Source organism: Bos grunniens, chromosome 17 (genome assembly GCF_055505025.1).
Source record: "Bos grunniens cultivar Pamir isolate PY7600 chromosome 17, Bosgru_T2T1.0, whole genome shotgun sequence".
In the NCBI taxonomy this organism is placed as follows: Eukaryota; Metazoa; Chordata; class Mammalia; order Artiodactyla; family Bovidae; genus Bos; species Bos grunniens.
Genome location: NC_141181.1, coordinates 8,073,025 through 8,093,105, shown reverse-complemented (window position 1 = coordinate 8,093,105; position 20,081 = coordinate 8,073,025). Strand labels below are relative to the sequence as shown.

General features: G+C 38.2%; 1 long non-coding RNA gene across 1 annotated transcript in view; it reads left to right on the top strand.

The window, feature by feature from the left end:
• Positions 1 to 11,457: 11,457 nt before the first annotated feature.
• LOC147354989 (uncharacterized) overlaps positions 11,458 to 20,081 on the top strand; it is a 30,575-nt gene continuing 21,951 nt past the window's right edge. Inside the window, exon 1 of the long non-coding RNA XR_015143914.1 lies at positions 11,458 to 12,094. This is a non-coding gene — a long non-coding RNA (uncharacterized LOC147354989). The remainder of the gene's footprint in view (positions 12,095 to 20,081) is intronic.

Genomic DNA, 20,081 nt, shown 5'->3' with positions numbered 1-20,081 from the left:
GATGCATATATTTTTTCAACTAGTGTTGTTAATGTTTTTCAATTAGTGTTTCATTTTCTTCAGATAAATACCCAGAAGTGGGATAGCTGGATCATAAGTTAGTTCTATCTTTAATTTTTCTGAGAAAACTCTATATTGTTTTCCATAGTAAGTGTACCAATTAGCATTCTCACCAACAGTATACAAGGGTTCCCTTTTCTCCACATCCTCTCCAAAACTTCCTTATTTCTCATTTTAATAATGTGAATAAAATGTGTTATTTCTCACATTTTAATAATGTGAGAAAAGTATTGTATAAATTTAGTCATCCTAATAGGATGTGAGGTGATATCTCATTGTGGTTTTGACTTGCATTTTGATGATTACTAATGCTAAACATCTCCTCATCTCTGAATGTCTTCTTCAGAAAAATATCTGTTTAGATCTTCTGCCCATTTTTAAATTGAGTCATTTGGTTTCCATGCTATTGAGTTGTTTGAGCTCTTTATATGCTTTGAATATTAGCCCTTTCTCAGATATATGATTTGAAAATATTTTCTCCCATTCCATCTACTGTCTTTTCATTTTGTTGATGTGTTCTTTTGCTGTGCAAAAGCTTTTTTAATTTGCTGTAGTCCCACTTATTTATCTTTGCCTTTGCTTTAGAAGTCAGATTCAAAACTTCAATCCAGGACTAATGTCAAGAAGCTTACCGCCTATGTTTTCTTCTAGCAGTTTTATGGTTTCAGGCATTACATTCAAGTCTTGAATCCATTTTTAGTTAATTTTTGTGAATGGTATAAAGTGGCCCGGTTTCACTCTTTTGAATGTAGCTGTCCAGTTTTCCCAACACCATTTATTGAAAAGACTATTCTTTCTCTACATACTTAGTCTCTAACATTGCCCAAAGCCAAGAGCATTCTCCAGGCAACTTATCTCTTCAACAGCAGATGGCTGATAATGTTGGGATGCTCTAAAGCCCATAATGCACTTCAAAAGAAAAATCAACACTGTGATAACCTGAGTCTAGCAAACTGAAAAGCTGTGAAAAGGTTTGGAAGCTGAGAGTGCATGGAAAACCAGAAACAGGCACGAATTGCATGAACGTCTTCAAGAACAGGTGACCTATGTAATAACAAATGCAGAGGGAAAGCTTGTTGACCGTGAGGGTCTCGGTAGTGGAGCAGACCTTTAAAGACACATATCCAAGAAATAAGTGCCTAGAAACTGATTCATTCCACCAGCCTACCTTGGAGTCTTCACATTTTGATATCTTACGTTATACTTTGTTGTCATTCTGCCCTAGTACATATTATTCATTTCTTTTTTATATGCTGGAGTCTTAGTCTGTATTAATTTAATGGTTTGCATTTGTCTTAAAATTTTTATGTATACTGCTTCCAAGAGAGTGGCTTGCAGATAATAGGCTCTCAGTAAATATGTATGGGTTGATGACTGATACCCAATCACTGGAAGATGGATCATCAATTGCTTACCCTTACTCCTTTGCTAGTTTGAACCCATACATTTTCTGTTCTCACCTGACTGTTGCTCTGAAAGTCATACTGCTAAACTTTACTTCATCACTTTATAGATTGGTTACATTGGGATCACCTGAGATCCTGCAGCCTGGTTTCCACCCTCAGAGATTCTGATAATCAGGGCTTGACCTGGGCATTGGGATTTCTGAAAGCTCCCAAAGTGATCCCTACCTGAGGTTGAAAACCTCAGGTTTACAAGCACATATGGGACAATACAGAACCAAGAAGGCTAATAGGGAAAAGACAGTCTGGAAAGTTGTCTTACCTGTCTAGAAGTCATTTATCACAATATTACATTGGCAAAATTTAGTAAGCAAACATCGATAGAAATGTCTTTTGAGAAATAGGATTGTGTAAGTTTAGGTCATTATTATTACCTATTAACACAAGAAATTTTCATGTTTTAGATTAAATGAAACATTTTCTATTGTTAAAATATTTAAATATACAGTATGCTGTTTTAGCAGTTGGGCCAGTTTAATAAAGTATATATGAAATTTTCAAACATGAACTCTTTATGTCTCAATTGTTTCAAGAAATATGTATATCATTATTATACCAATTAATTATACCTAATTATATATTATTATATCAACTAATTATATCCAATTTGTATAATTAGCTGGTATAAGTATATTATTATACCAACTAAATTACACCTCCTTATTTAACTTATATGCAGAGTACATCATGCAAAATGCCAGGCTGGATGAAGCACAGGCTGAAATCAAGATTGCTCAGAGAAATATTGATAACCTCAGATATGCACCCTTATGGCAGAGAGCAAAGAGGAACTAAAGAGCCTCTTGATGAAAGTGAAAGAGCAGAATGAAAAAATTGGCTTAAAACTCAACATTCAAAAAACTAAGATTGTGGCATCTGGTCCCATCACTTCATGGCAAATAGATGGGAGAACAATGGAAACAGTGAGAGACTATTTTGGGGGGCTCCAAAATCAGTGCAGATGGTGACTGCAGCCATGAAATTAAAAGATGCTTGCTCCTTGGAAGAAAAGCTATGACCAACCTAGACAGCATATTAAAAAGCAGAGACTACTTTGCCCACAAAGGTCCATCTAGTCAAGGCTATGGTTTTTCCAGTGGTCATGTATGGATGTGAGAACTGGACCATAAATAAGGCTGAGTGCCGAAGAGTTGATGCTTTTGAACCGTGTTGTTGGAGAAGACTCTTGAGAGTCCCTTGAACTGCAAGGAGATCAAACCAGACAATCCTAAAGGAAATAAGTCGTGAATATTCACTGGAAGGACTGATCCTGAAGCTGAAGCTCCAATGGTTTGGCCACCTGATGCAAAGAGCTGACATTAGAAAAGACCTGATGCTGGGAAAGATTGAAGGCAGGAGAAGAAGGGGACGACAGAGGATGAGATGGTCGGATGTCATCACTGATTCAATGGACATGAGTTTTAGCAATCTCTGGGAGATGGTAAAGGACAGGGAAGCCTGGTGTGCTGCAGTCCATGGGGTCACAAAGAGACAGACATGACCGAGCAACTAAACAGCAACAATACTGAGGTAAAATATCTCTGTATTATGTTTCAAGCTGAATAACTGTACTGCTGCTGCTGCTAAGTCACTTCAGTCATGTCCGACTCTGTGCGACCCCATAGGCGGCAGCCCCCCAGGTTCCACCGTCCCTGGGATTCTCCAGGCAAGAACACTGGAGTGGGTTGCCCTTTCCTTCTCCAATGAATAAGTGTGCTAGGTCAATAATAATAATAACTATCATTTATTGAGGTAAAGTAATAAGCTCTTTACAACCACTGTTTTATGTATACATAACAAGAACACTATTTAAAACAGAGAAAAAGTTTTAATTTTAATGAGGTTCAATTGATTAATTTTTCCTTTTATGGGTCATGCTTTTGGCGTCACGTGTAAGAGCTTTTTCCCGAATCCTAGGTCCCAAAGACTTTATCCTGTTTTTCCTAGAAATTTTATATTTTTATGTTTTACACTTAAGTTCATAATCCATTTTGAATTCATTTCTGTATAAAGTGTGAGGATACACTGCCTTTGGGATTTTCTTTTTTGCTAATGGATATTCAATTATTCCAGACTACTTATTAAGAAAAACTATCTATCACTCTTCCATTGAATTGTTCTTGCTCCTTTGTCACAAATTAACCGGTTATATTTGTGTGGATCTATTTCTGGGTTAACTATTCTGTTTCATTGACTTATATGCATCTATCCACACTGTAGTTATAAGCCTGAACATCAAGAAGAATGTTTCCTCCCACTTTATTCTTATTTTTGAAAACTATTTTGGTCAGTCTAGAACTTTTATTTTTCCATTTGGGTTTTAGAATAAGCTTGTTTATGTCTACCAAAAAAAAACCTTGCTTGGATTGATAGGAACTGGGTTAAAAAGTATTTGATTTAGGGAGCACTGACATTTTCCCTCTGTTGAGTCTTCCAGTGTATCAATATAGTATGTTTTTCCAAATATTTAGGTCTTCTTTGATGTCTTTCATCAGCATTTTATCACATCCTTCACACCAATTCTGAACACAACATGTGTTAGATTTATACCTAAATCTTTAAATTTTTTGGTGTAAATGAAACAGTCCTGTGTTTTTTTAATTAATTTATTTATTTTAATTAGAAGATAATTACCTTACAATATTGTGATGGTTTTTTGCGCCATACATCAACATGAAAACCAAGATCATAGCATCTGATCCCATCACTTCGTGGCAAATAGATGGGGAAACAGTGGAAACAGTGACAGACTTTATTTTGGGGGGCTCCAAAATCACTGCAGATGGTGACTGCAGCCATGAAATTAAAAGATGCTTGCTCCTTGGGAGAAAAGTTATGACCAACCTAGACAGCATATTAAAAAGCAGACACATTACTTTGCCAGCAAAGGTCCATCTAGTCAAGGTTATGGTTTTTCAAGTAGTCATATATGGATGTAAGAGTTGGACCATAAAGAAAGCTGAGCGTTGAAGAATTGATGCTTTTAAACTGTAGTGTTGGAGAACATTCTTGAGAGTCCCTTGGACTGCAAGGAGATGCAACCAGTCCATCCTAAAGGAGACCAGTCCTGGGTGTTCACTGGAAGGACTGATGCTGAAGCTGAAACTCTGATGCTTTGGCCACCTGATGAGAAGAGCTGACTCATTGAAAAGACCCTGATGCTGGGAAAGATTGCAGGCAGGAGGAGAAGGGGACGACAGAGGACGAGATGGTTGGATGGCATCACCGACTCAATGGACATGAGTTTGAATAGGTTCCAGGAGTTAGTAATGAACAGAGAGGCCTGTTATAATAAACTCACTTATTCGTACTAGGAGTTTTGGGTCAGTTTTTCTTCGTCTGTCTCAGATCCTGTGGGATTTTCTACACAGACAATCATGTCATCTGCAAATAAACACAGTTTTATTTCTTCCTTTCTAATCTGTATGTATTTTTTCTTTCTCATGCCTTGTTTTATTTCACTGACTGGGACTTCAGGTACTATGTTAATAGGAATAGTGAGAACAGACATCCTTAGCTTGTTTCCTGATCTCAGAGGAAAGCACTTAATCTTTTATCATTAAGTATGATGTTAGCTCTAAGGTTTTTGTTGACGCTTTTTATGAATTTAAGGAAATTCTCCTGTATTCCTAGTGTACTGCAAGTTTTATTATGAATGACAGTCGAATTTTGCCTAACTTTTTTCCTGTACATTGGTATAGTCATGTGATGTTCCTTCCTTAGCCAGCTGATATGGTGTTTTACATTGAGTTTCAGATGTTGAACCATCCTGTATACCTGGAATAAATCCCACTTATATGTGATATATTATTCCTTTTATACATTGTTGTACTTGATTTGATAAAATTTGCTTGAGGATATTTATACTTAAGTTCATGAGACTTATCAGCCTATCACTTCCTTTTTGAAGACATTTGTCTAGTTTTTGATATCAGGGTAATATTGCCCTCATAAAAAGTTAGGTAGTTGGGACAGGTTCCCTTTTCTTATATTTTCTAGAAGAGATCATGCAAAATTTTTGTTACTTCTTGAATGTTTGATAAGTTTCTCCAATAAAGTCATCTGGGCCTGAATATTTAAGAGTTTTTAAATAACAAATTCATTTTCTTTCATTATTAAAAGTCTATTCAGGTTATCTATTTTATCTTAGTTGTATTTTAGCAGATTGTGGTTGTTTGAGGGAGTTGTTCAATTCTTCTCAGTTGTCATATTATGAGTGTAATGTTGTTCATAGTTGTCCCTCATTATCCTTTTAATGGCTGAAGGATCTATAAATTATATTCCTTGTCATTAAAGATATTGGTGATTTCTTCTCTATTTTTATCTTACTAAAGGCAGGATAAAAAATAAGATTTCAAAAGTAAGATAAGATTTTAGTCTTACTAGAAGTTTATTAATTTTATTGATTTTTTTCCCCAAAGAACCAGCTTTTCACTAATTTTCTCTCATGTTTTCGTATTTTGAATTCCACTGATTTCTGCTACCTTGACATGTGCTATCCATTCCTCTGCTTGTTCAGGATTTATTTTTATGTCATCATTCTAATTTCTTGAGGTAAAAACTTGGATTACTGATTTGAGCTCTTTCCTCTTCTGTAATGTAAGTCTTGAGTCCTTTCAATCCCACAAATTTTGATATACTATGCTTTCACTTTCACTCAGGTTTACGTATTTTTTAATTTCCTTTGAGGTTTCCTCTTTGACCCAGGGATTATTTGGAAGTGTGTTGTTTCATTTCTAGGTGCTTAGAGATTTTCCTGTTGCCTTTCTGTCGGTGATTTCTAGCTACAGTGTAATGTGGTCAGAGAGCACACTCTATGTGGTTCCTTTTTAAACAGTTTAATGTTTGATGACTCAGGATAGGATCTGTCTTGGTGAGTGTTCCATGGGACTTGAAAAGAATGTATATTCTGCTTTTGTTGGATAGAATGTTCTACGAATGTCTATTAGTTTTATTGTTTAATGGCGGTGTTCAGTTCTATGGTCTCGCTAAGGTCCTATGTAGTAATTGTATCAGTTGTGGAGAGTGAGATGTTGATGTCCCCAGTTATAAGCAATCTCGGTGTCACCAAGCCTTCCAGTGATTCAACAGTACGCTAAGGTTGGAGGACCACTGACTCAGAACAGTTACTCAATAAAGTTAGCTGAGTTGCATAAAACTTTCACTGTTTTATAAACTATAAATTAGAACTTTTTAATGAACTTGATATTGTTTTAAGTGAGTGCAAAAAAATTGTTCAAATTGAGTAAGGTAGAAATACAAGGGAAACTCCCATCCCAATTGTTTTCCCATTCATTAAAATAAGCAATAAGTTGTACCACGACGACTCACCACGAGGACAGGGTCACCATAAGCAGCTCCACACATGGGAGAGTGCCCGAAAACCTCTGGGGTTTTAACTAAGGCCCAGCTTTATTTTTAAAGCTAAATTTTAAACTTAAACAAAGGTCCCCTTAATGCATTAATTGATTATTTCTGAGGCTGGTTAATTTATTAGCATGTGCATTCAATCACTGAGTATTTACTGATCTCCTCCTATGATCCAAGAACTGTACAAGGTACTAAAAATAAAGCAGAGAACAAGACATAGAGTTTACTACATATACAAATAATCACTTTAATTATGATTGTAATAAATACCAGCAAAAAGAAGGGCAGAGTGCTAACACAGTATATAACAGCAGACCTAGCCTGGTCCAAGAGGATCGGGGAAGTTTTCCTGATTACTTGACAAGTAATCTGAGATTTAAAGGATGAGTTAAATTTAGTCTAATGAAGAGGGAGGAAATGAGGTTAAAAATCAAGGGAACTCTATTTGTCAAAAGCTTAAAGAAATAGTTTGGTCTTATGCAGGCAGTAGAAGTAAAGATCGGAGAAGGCAATGGCACCCCACTCCAGTACTCTTGCCTGGAAAATCCCATGGATGGAGGAGCCTGGTGGGCTACAGTCCATGGGGTCGCTGAGAGTCGGACACGACTGAGCGACCTCACTTTCACTTTTCACTCTTATGCATTGGAGAAGGAAATGGCAACCCACTCCAGTGTTCTTGCCTTGAGAATCCCAGGGACAGGGGAGCCTGGTGGGCTGCTGTCTGTGGGGTCACACACAGTCAGACACGACTGAAGCGACTTAGCAGCAGCAGCAGCAGCAGAAGTAAGATGCACTAGCAAGAAAATTGAGGGTGATGGTAGGAACCAGAGGGAGTACTCATTTACCTAAAGTGGCCCATATGGAGATCACAGCTTCCAGCCAACTCAAGTGCATCTCAACAATTCAGTGAGACTGAGGACCTGTGAAATAACAACAGGTGCCTCTTACCAAATCCTACTGTGTTCCAGAACAGTACCAGGAACCTCCTGAACGTTCACTCCTATAATTTCTTGGGTCCACATAAACACAGTTTGGTTTCTACTAGAATGAAAGCCGTTGGAGAAGGAAATGGCAACCCACTCTGGTGTTCTTGCCTGGAGAATCCCAGGGATGGGGGAGCCTGGTGGGCTGCCGTCTATGGGGTCACACAGAGTCGGACACGACTGAAGCGACTTAGCAGCAGCAGCAGAATGAAAGCCATTGGGGGGCCATATTGAAAAGGTAAATGGGGAAAAATCAAACTGTGCATTGAGAGATCTTCCTTCATCAGCTCCTAGGCATTGGGGAGGATAAGAAAGTAACATTATAGATAGGAAAGAAAATTAGCATTTGTCAAGGGTCTTGCTTAGTGGTCTAGTAGCTGAGACTCTGTGCTCCCATTGCAAGGGGCCTGGGTTCAATCCCTGGTCAGGGAATCAAACATGTCACATGCCATAACTAAGAGTTCACAAACTACAACTAAGACCCAGCACTGCCAAATAAATAAACTTTTTTTTAAATTAGCATTTGTCAAGGGCTTTCTATGTGCTAAGCACCTTTTTGATTGATAATTTGGCGCATGTTATCTGTGTTCATCTCTTCTAATATTCACAATAACTCCAGGAAAGGGGGGCATCATTTTTCTCCTCTTAAGGCATAGAAAGCAAGACTCAGAAGTAAAGTAACTTTCTCATGATGAAAGCTACTGACTAGCCAAGTATAGTGCTGAATCCAGGGTCTAGTGATTTATACTTGGGGCAGATTCCCTGAGAGCTATGTTCCATCCCAGAGACACTTGTTCCATTTTTAATTCCAGTCTCATTGTTTCTTTGCCTTGCCCCGCTATGTCAGACCCTGGATTAACTCTAATCCCAGCCACCCTAGTCTCCATAGCCGCCCATCTCTGACTCTTCCTCTTATGTTCACCAAGACTCTTTTTGTAATACTCAATAACCAAAGCAAGATGTTTGCCCAATGCTTGAAAGGCCACTTTATAAGTATAATGTTGAGAATTTACAATGCGAGCCATATCATTCTAAGAAAGTTCAAATCCATTATTTTACCCTCCTTCCTTTATTACAGTGATGAAGACAGAATCTTAGTACTCAAAGTCTAAAGGAACATTTTTAGCTCTGCTACTGATATTTTACTGTTTCAAGATCTTAGTGCTATCGTATTGTTATGATTTTATTTGGATTCTAATATGACTTTAGGGTACTGTGAGATCTGTAAAATATATTTATGCAGCATCAGAAAAAGAACTCAGATGGTTATGAAAGGAACAAAAGAAAACAAAACACCCTAAGATGCTGCAAATCACTGTGGATATTCTATTTCTGTTACCTGGTATGAGACTCATACAGGAACAATTTCCTACAGCACACAGATAACAATTGAAAAGCCGAAGTATAATTTCAGTTGGGAATCAGGTTGTGTGTAGTGGGCCTTTTCCTAATCTAGACAAATAAAATATATATAAACTCCAGAAAACTATGTTTTCCAAGTTCTAGTGTCCATGTGAATAGTGAGTTTAGGTTTTAATCAATTGTAAAAACCACAAATGTAATTCATTAGGTTGTAATGGGAACAATAAAGTAGAATGAGAGTAAAAATATGTGAATACTGTTTTCAAGATAAGTAGTTAAGTTTGACAGAAATAAAAACTGAAAATCTGGGAAGCTCATTGTATTTTTTTTTTTTTTCATTTCTAGAACAAAGCACCGATCAGCATTAGCTTTTTTAAATTTTTTATTTTGTTTCAATTTTTATTTTATACTGAAGCATAGTTGAATAACTATGCCCATTTAAAAGAGATAACCAACAAGGACCTACCATACGGCACAGGTATTCTGCTCAATATTCTGTAATAACCTAAATGGGGAAATAACTTGAAAAATAACAGATACATGTATATTTGTAACTGAAGCATTAGCTTTAAATAAGCTGATTTTAAATGTTGTTTCAAACAATGTTTCTTTATTCTTTTTACTCTTTGGATAAACACATACTATAGAAGTAGCAGCACTAGATTGGCATCACTGCCTAGGCAAGCAGAGGGTCCTGGAGAATCCAAGTAAAGGGAATAGGAAGCCAGCTCTAATTATCCACCCTAGTAGCTTCCTAGCAATACTGGAAGAGCCTAATATTGTCGAGAAGTAAATTGTTTGCCTCGCTATATGGTATCTAGTTTTCAGTCTCCACATTATACTTAAAGGAGGTTTTCCTGATCTGCTTGCAATGCAAGAGACTCAGGTTCAATCCCTGGTCCAGAAAGAGTCCCTGGAAAAGGGAATGGCTACCCACTCCAGTATTCTAGCCTGGAGAATTACATGGACAGAGGAGCCTGATGGGCTACAGTCCATGGGGTCACAATGAGTTGAACATGACTGAGAACATAAAAATTTTATTGAAGTATAGTTTATTTACAATATTGTGTTTGTTGCAGGTGTACAGCAAAGTGATTCAGTTTATGTTCATATATACATCTGTACATATATATATATATGAACATATGTGTGTGTGTATATATAAATATCTCTTAACATATGTGTGTGTATATATATATATATCTTTTCAGATTCTTTTCCTTATAGGTTATTACAAAAGATGGAGTATTGCTTTCTATGCTATACAGTAGGTCCTTGTTGGTTATCTATTTTATATATAATAGTGTGTATCTGCTTGGAGAAAGCAATGGCACCCCACTCCAGTACTCTTGCCTGGAAAATCCCATGGACGGAGGAGCCTGGTAGGCTGCAGTCCATGGGGTCGCAAAGAGTCGCTCACGACTGAGCAACTTCCCTTTCACTTTTCACTTTCATGCATTGGAGAAGGATATGGCAACCCACTCCAGTGTTCTTGCCTGGAGAATCCCAGGGACGGGGAGCCTGGTGGGCTGACGTCTATGGGGTCGCACAGAGTCCGACACGACTGAAGTGACTTAAAAGCAGCAGCAGTGTGTATCTGCTAATCCCAACCTCCTAATTTTTCCCTCCCTTCCTTTCTCTTTTGGTAAACATAAGCTTGTTTTCTATGTCAGTTTATTTCTGTTTTGTATATAAGTTCATCTGTATCATGTTTTTTAGATTCCACATACAAGCAATATCATGTAATATTTGTCTTAGTCTGACTTACATCAGTTAGTATTGAAATGGAGCAGGACTCTATGCTCCTTGCACTCCATGTCCTCAGCCTGCTTTTTGCCCGTATATAAATTTCAGCCACTCCAGTATTCTTGCCTGGAGAATCCCATGGACAGAAGAGCCTGGCAGGCTACAGGCCATGGGTTTGCTAAGAGTCGGACATGACTGAGTGACTAAACTTTGGCCAAAGAATAAGCTTAATCAAAGAAATGATAAAATGCAGAAACAAAGAAAAACAGTCAAAGAAGACCAAATAATAATAGTTTAGTCTTTAGGCAAAGTTAAGGAAAGTCCCCCCCTCAAGGGCTATAGATAATATTCTGAGCCATCTCTTTTGAGCTGCTTTGTAGATACCGAAACCACCCCCACCCAGGTGGAAGATGTTAACTATTTGATGACCAAACTGAAGCCATGACAAAAGCTGCCACAATCCCGAGAACTGAACTCAAAGAAGGACTCCCTGGTGGTTCGGAGGTAAAGAATCAGCCTGCAATGCAGGAGTTGCAGGAGGCAACTGGTTCAGTCCCTGGGTCAGGAAGATCCCCTGGAGGAGGGCATGGCAGCCCACTCCATTATTCTTGCCTGGAGATTCCCATGAACAGAGGAGCCTGGAAATCTACAGTCCATAGGTCGCAAAGAGTCAGACACGACTGAAGAGACAGCACACATACACGCACGGCCTCAAAGAAATGGAAGCAAACTTCCCCTCACCACTCCCAGATTTCTGGCCTCTGAAATAAAGCGAACTTTCCTTTCCTCCAACCTTGCAGGTTTTTGAGGGGCGAGCAGTGTTTTGCATCCGAATGAGGCTGTGCTCTCGCGATATCTAGCTTCCCGGGGTTTTCCCAAGCGGAGCCATCAGCCATGACAACGTGCCGGGATGGTTCCGATAAGTCCGCTGCTCCTGGCTAGCTTGCCCTGGGAGGAAGCTTTGGGGGAAACATTCCTAGCAGTTCCTGAAACCATTTGTTTCAGGGATCCTCCCCGTGTCCCTCCTGCTCGGCGCTGGTTGTCAACTTATGCTTTTCGTAAGTGGAATGGAAAAATGGACCCGGACAAGCTGATGAACTCCAAGACCAAGTAAGTCCACTGGTGTGCAGCTGGGCAAACTTTTCTCTTTTGAGCACGAAGTTTTGTTTTTGCATTTTCCAAATGGTTCTGATGTCAGTCTGCTCTTGAGGACCTTTTGTGAGCACAGAGAGTCATTTGGGCATTTGCTAATTGGTTCTGATGTGTGTTTATCATTGAGGATCATTTTTGTTGGGGAAGAGTTTATTTGGGACACCATTTCAGGCATCCTACCAGTGGATTTGTGGCAATTCTGTCTTCTGGTGTGTGAGTGTGTGTTCCATTTGTGAGACTGGTATTCTTGTTCCCTTTTGCAAAATGGGAAATTCAAATTCAATTTATTAGAAAAATTTTATCTGTTGAACCTATGACTAAGACAAAGATAATTTTTTAACACTGTATGGCAATGGTACTCTTTAAACTCTGGAGAAAACTAATCAAGATGAAACTCTTTTGAGACTCCAAAACGAGTTCTTTTTTCAAATGCAATTAAGAGAAAGCTAGCTTGATTAAACCACTTTTTTCAGAGAGTATAAAAATATACCTAGGAGAAAACTTGAAGTTAACTTTCATCATGTCCTTAAAATACAAACACAATCCACTTTGCCTGAGTTAATGAGTAGAACTTCAAGACAAAAGAAAAAGGAAGAAAAATGTTTTTAAAACTGAAGTCTATAAATTTAACTTGTTCCAATTGTTACTTATAGATGAGTAAGTTTTATATTGAAATATTTGATTTATGATTAAATTTTAAGATGAAAGTATGAGATCTCTGGATATATATGTGTGAGATATTGTTATAAATGAAATAAAAACTTTTGGGTGAACATTTTGGATATAATTATGTTTCAGGGATGTCTAATTTTTACAGATTTTTGGTAATTTGAAACATTAGAGTTTTGCTAAATTAAGTTAAATGATGAGATTCAATTTAAAAGTTTAAATCATTTTTAAGCTAATATACTGGAATTTTGATTGCCAGCCAGACAAGTCTGGTTTACCTGATTTTGTCTTCTTATGAAAAAAGAAAAAAACTAAAGATGTTTGGGTTTTTTAAACACACATATTGCACCACATTAAAGAGAAATTGTGCTACGAGAAAAATGTATGTTTTTAGTGGTTATGGAATATGTTCTCAAGTTTGCCAATCAGAACATGCTGATATAACAGTTCAATTACTTGTTTCTTGGTTCTGTTAAGGTCTTTTAAAAGTTAAAAATTATAATATGCAATTAAAGCTACTACAAATGATAAAGGACGCATTTCAGTGTGTAAACCAAGTAGGATGTGTGTTGTTGGCAGGAGAAGGTATAAAGAATGGAAATATTATTGTTGATGGATAAAAGGAGAAAATGTTGTTGTTTCTGGATAGTAAAAATATGGGACAAATTAATAGAGAAAATGATGATGGTTTGTGAAAAAGGAACTTTGAGAAGAATTCTGTGTGTTCTCAAACTGAATAAAATTGGATTGAATTTAATTAGATAAATGAATTTTGTTATTAATAGTAAGTTGGTACAAGGCTGGGATTTAATTTTCTCTCTGTGTGTTAAGAGAATAACATTTTCCTTGTATATTGAGCTGCTTTTGATAACAGATATGTTTCTTTCTCTACCTAACTTTGAGTTTTCCAGAAGGTTCCCTGAGACACCGCAGAGGGAAATATTGATAAGAACTTTAAAGAATTCTAATGGAAAGCTATTATTTTACTTGTAACCGTATTTTTCAACGATGACAAAAACTGTCTAGTGAAGTTATCACAGAGTCTAAGTCCTTATGCTGTATACCATGCAGAGTCTAAGTCTCTTGCTAAAAGCACATGTATGTTTGTGTGTCAGTTGAATATAACTGATAAAATGTATAGCTTGTAAAGAGTTTCCCTGGCAGCAGAAGGGATACAGCAGTATCCCTATCAGGGTACTTCCCTGTCAGAAGTACCTCTCTGTACTTGAGACGGAACAAAGACTGTTTGCAGAACGAAGACATAGGAGGGAAGCAGTAGTAGAAATCAGGTAATTTTTAAGAAATATAATTTACAAAACTGACCCTAAAAATTTTTTTAAAGAAAAATTCAGTTAGAAGAAATACAAAACACTATCAAAGACCTACTCACTATCACCCCCTCATCATCCCTGGCCACACACACACAAACACACACATATACACAAACGATTTATAAAAGTACCTTGTTCAGATTGTTTCATAGAGGAAACCAAATTTTTAAAGGCAAATAATTCCAGCGCTAATTAAAATACTATATAAACAAAAAGCAATATAAATAAAACATTGCAGTAATACCTAATTCTGATGAAGATACATTAAAAGATACAAAACACATATTGGCTAATTAAACTAGCAAACAGAATCTTGAATTATATTAAATAAGTGAGTGAGACTTATTCTAGGAATAAAATACATATAGTTAGTCTTATATATTTAATTTATGAATGTGGTCCACTGGAGAAGGGAATGGCAACCACTTCAGTATTCTTGCCTTGAGAACCCCATGAACAGTATGAAAAGGCAAAATGATAGGATACTGAAAGAGGAACTCCCAAGGTCAGTAGGTGCCCAATATGCTACTGGAGATCAGTGGAGAAATTAACTCCAGAAAGAATGAAGGGATGGAGCCAAAGCAAAAAGAATACCCAGCTGTGGATGTGACTGGTGATAGAAGCAAGGTCCGATGCTGTAAAGAGCAATATTGCCTAGGAACCTGGAATGTCAGGTCCATGATCAAGGCAAATTGGGAGTGGTCAAACAAGAGATGGCAAGAGTGAATGTCGACATTCTAGGAATCAGCGAACTCAAATGGACTGGAATGGGTGAATTAAACTCAGATGACCATTATATCTACTACTGCAGGCAGGAATCCCTCAGAAGAAATGGAGTAGCCATCATGGTCAACAAAGAGTCCGAAATGCAATACTTGGATGCAATCTCAAAAATGACAGAATGATCTCTGTTCGTTTCCAAGGCAAACCATTCAATATCACAGTAATCCAAGTCTATGCCCCAACCAGTAACGCTGAAGAAGCTGAAATTGAATGGTTCTATGAAGACCTACAAGACCTTTTAGAACTAACACCCATAAAAGATGTTCTTTTCATTATAGGGGACTGGAATGCAAAAGTAGGAAGTCAAGAAACACCTGGAGTAACAGGCAAATTTGGCCTTGGAATACGGAATGAAGCAGGGCAAAGACTAATAGAGTTTTGCCAAGAAAATGCACTGGTCATAGCAGACACCCTCTTCCAACAACACAAGAGAAGACTCTACACGTGGACATCACCAGATGGTCAACACCAAAATCAGATTGATTATATTCTTTGCAGCCAAAGATGGAGAAGCTCTATACAGTCAGCAAAAACAAGACCAGGAGCTGACTGTGGCTCAGATCATGAACTCCTTATTGCCAAATTCAGACTTAAATTGAAGAAAGTAGGGAAAACCACTAGACCATTCAGGTATGACCTAAATCAAATCCCTTATGATTATACAGTGGAAGTGAGAAATAGATTTAAGGGCCTAGATCTGATAGATAGAGTGCCTGATGAACTATGGACTGAGGTTCGTGACATTGTAGAGGAGACAGGGATCAAGACCATCCCCATGAAAAAGAAATGCAAAAAAGCAAAATGGCTGTCTGGGGAGGCCTTACAAATAGCTGTGAAAAGAAGAGAAGTGAAAAGCAAAGGAGAAAAGGAAAGATATAAACATCTGAATGCAGAGTTCCAAAGAATAGCAAGAAGAGATAAGAAAGCCTTCCTCGGCAATCAATGCAAAGAAAGAGGAAAACAACAGAATGGAAAAGACTAGAGATCTCTTCAAGAAAATTAGAGATACCAAGGGAACATTTCATGCAAAGATGGGCTCGATAAAGGACAGAAATGGTATGGACCTAACAGAAGCAGAAGATATTAAGAAGAGGTGGCAAGAAAGAATACACAGAAGAACTGGACGAAAAAGATCTTCACGACCCAGATAATCACGATGGTGTGATCACTACCTAGAGCCAGACATCCTGGAATGTGAAGTCAAGTGGGCCTTAGAAAGCATCACTACGAACAAAGCTAGTGGAGGTGATGAAATTCCAGTTGACCTATTTCAAATCCTGAAAGATGATGCTGTGAAAGTGCTGCACTCCATATGCCAGCAAATTTGGAAAACTCAGCAGTGGCCACAGGACTGGAAAAGGTCAGTTTTCATTCCAATCCCAAAGAAAGGCAATGCCAAAGAATGCTCTAACTACCGCACAATTGCACTCGTCTCACACGCTAGTAAAGTAATGCTCAAAATTCTCCAAGCCAGGCTTCAGCAATACGTGAACTGTGAACTTCCTGATGTTCAAACTGGTTTTAGAAAGGCAGAGGAACCAGAGATCAAATTGCCAACATCCGCTGGATCATTGAAAAAGGAAGAGAGTTCCAGAAAAACACTTATTTCTGCTTTATTGACTATGCCAAAGCCTTTGATTCTGTGGATCAAAATAAACTGTGGAAAATTCTGAAAGAGATGGGAATACCAGACCACCTGACCTGACTCTTGAGAAATGTGTATGCAGGTCAGGAAGCAACAGTTAGAACTGGACATGGACCAACAGACTGGTTCCAAATAGGAAAAGGAGTACGTCAAGGCTGTATATTATCACCCTGCTTATTTAACTTCTGTGCAGAGTACATCATGAGAAACGCTGGACTGGAGGAAACACAAGCTGGAATCAAGATTGCTGAGAGAAATATCAATAACCTCAGATGTGCAGATGACACCACCCTTATGGCAGAAAGTGAAGAGGAACTAAAAAGCCTCTTGATGAAAGTGAAAGTGGAGAGTGAAAAAGTGGGCTTAAAGCTCAACATTCAGAAAACGAAGATCATGGCATCCGGTCCCATCACTTCATGGGAAATAGATGGGGAAACAGTGGAAACGGTGTCAGACTTTATTTTTCTGGGCTCCAAAATCACTGCAGATGGTGACTGCAGCCATGAGATTGAAAGACGCTTACTCCTTGGAAGGAAAGTTATGACCAACCTAGATAGCATATTCAAAAGCAGAGACATTAGTTTGCCAACAAAAGTCCGTCTAGTCGAGGCTATGGTTTTTCCTGTGGTCATGTATGGATGTGAGAGTTGGACTGTGAAGACGGCTGAGCGCCGAAGCATTGATGCTTTTGAACTGTGGTGTTGGAGAAGACTCTTGAGAGTCCCTTGGACTGCAAGGAGATCCAACCAGTCCAATCTAAAGGAGATCAGCCCTGGGATTTCTTTGGAGGGAATGATGCTGAAGCTGAAACTCCAGTACTTTGGCCACCTCATGCGAAGAGTTGACGCATTGGAAAAGACTCTGATGCTGGGAGGGATTGGGGGCAGGAGGAGAAGGGGACAACAGAGGATGAGATGGCTGGATGGCATCACTGACTCGATGGACGTGAGTCTGAGTGAACTCTGGGAGTTGGTGATGGACAGGGAGGCCTGGCGTACTGTGATTCATGGGGTTGCAAAGAGTCAGACACGACTGAGCGACTGAACTGAACTGAACTGAAAACCTATTATATACCCATATATACCCATTTAAATGCAGATTTCCAAAGAATAGCAAGGAGATATAAGAAAGCCTGCCTCAGTGGTCAGTGCAAAGAAACAGAGGAAAACAACAGAATGCGAAAGACTAGAGATCTCTTCAAGAAAATTAGAGGTACCAAAAGAACATTTCATGGAAAGTTGCGCACATTAAATGACAGAAATGGTATGGACCTAACAGACGCAGATGATATAAAGAGGTAGCAAGAATACCTAGAAGAACTATACAAAAAAGATCTTCATGACCCAGAAAACCATAATGGTGTGATCACTCACCTAGAGCCAGATATCCTGGAATGTGAAGTCAAGTGCGCCTTAGGAAGCATCACTATGAACAAAGCTAGTGGAGGTGATGGAATTCCAGTTGAGCTATTTCAAATCCTAAAAGATGGTGCTGGGAAAGTGCTGCACTCAAAAATATGCCAGCAAATTTGGAAAACTCAGCAGTGGCCACAGGACTGGAAAAGGTCAGTTTTCATTCCAATCCCAAAGAAAGCCAATGCCAAAGAATGCTCAAACTACCACATGATTGCACTCATCTCACACGCTAGTAAAATAAAGCTCAAAATTCTCCAAGCCAGGCTTCAACAGTATGTGAACTTTGAACTTCCAGATGTTCAAGCTGGTTTTAGAAAAGGCAGAGGAACCAGAGATCAAATTGCCAACATCCGCTGCATCATGGAAAAAGCAAAAGAATTCCAGAAAAACATCTACTTCTGCTTTATTGACTATGCCAAAGCCTTTGACTGTGTGGATCACAACAAACTGTGGAATATTCTTGAAAGATGGGAATACCAGACCACCTGACCTGCCTCCTGAGAAATCTGTATGCGGATCAAGAATCAACAATTAGAACTGGACATGGAACAACAGACTGGTTCCAAATCAGGAAAAGAGTATGTCAAGACTGTATATTGTCACCCTGCTTATTTAACTTCTATGCAGAGTACATCATGAAAAATGCTGGGTTGGATGAAACACGAGCTGGAATCAAGATTGCCAGGAGAAATATCAATAACCTCAGATATGCAGATGACACCACCCTTATGGCAGAAAGCCAAGAAGAACTAAAGAGCTTCTTGATGAAAGTGAAAGAGGGGAGTGAAAAGCTGGCTTAAAATTCAACATTCAGAAAACTAACACCATGGCATCCAAGTCCCATCACTTTATGGTAAATAGATGGGGGAAAATGGAAACAGTGGAAACACCAAAATCACTGCAGATGGTGACTATAGCCATGAAATTTAAAAAATGCTTGCTCCTTGGAAGAAAAGCTATGACCAACCTAGACAGCATATTAAAAAGCAGTGACATTACTTTGCCAACAAAGGTCCATCTAGTCAAGGCTATGGTTTTTCCAGTAGTCATGTATGGATGTGAGAGTTGGACTGTAAAGAAAGCTGAGCACTGAAGAATTGATGCTTTTGAACTGGGTGTTAGAGAAGACTCTTGAGAGTCCCTTGGACTGCAAGGAGATCCAACTAGTCAGTCCTAAAGAAAATCAGTCCTGAATACACATTGGAAGGACTGATGTTCAAGCTGAAACTCCAATATTTGGCTACCTGATGTAAAGAACTGACTCATTTGAAAAGACCCTGATGCTGGGAAAGATTGAATAGGGAGAAGGGGATGATTGAGGATGAGATGGCTGGATGGTATCACCAACTCAATGGACATGAATTTGAGTATCAGTGGATATGAATTTGAGTAAGCTCTGGGAGTTGGTGATGGACAGGGAAGCCTGTCGGGCTGCAGTCCATGGGGTCACAAAGAGTCTGACACAACTGAGCGACTGAACTGAATTGATATATAATATAATTTATATAAATATACATATTTGGTAAAAAGAAATTATCAGGGATCACTTATGATTTTGCTATAAAGGCATTTGATAAAATTCAGCATCCATCTGTTTATGTTTTTTGCCTATTTTTCTATTGGTTTATAAGACTTTTTAATTATTATAGAGTTCACATGGGAGAAATATTAATTTGTAGAAGGACTTTATATATTCTACATGTAGTTTCACTATGGCAAATATTTTCTTCCAGTTTGTGGTTTATCTTTTAATTCCACTATGGTTTTCTTTGAAGAACAGAGGTTTTTAATTTTAGTCTAATCAACTATATTAATATTTTCCATTTTGTCCCTTATTATTTAATCTAAGCATCATTCTCAAAAAAACTGATAGTTTGTATGCTTAAGCATCTGCTGTTTATAAAATTAAGCTCTTAATACAATGGAAATGCACAGACACTTTCTTAAGATAGTAAAATATGTTCATCCAGTCCCAAAGTTAGTTCCATGCTTAATGACGAAACATAAGTATCACACTAAAGGCAAAACAGAACAAGGATCCCTATCATCCCCACCATTATTCAACATTTTTCTGCATGTATTAGCCAAAGCAATTAGAAAAG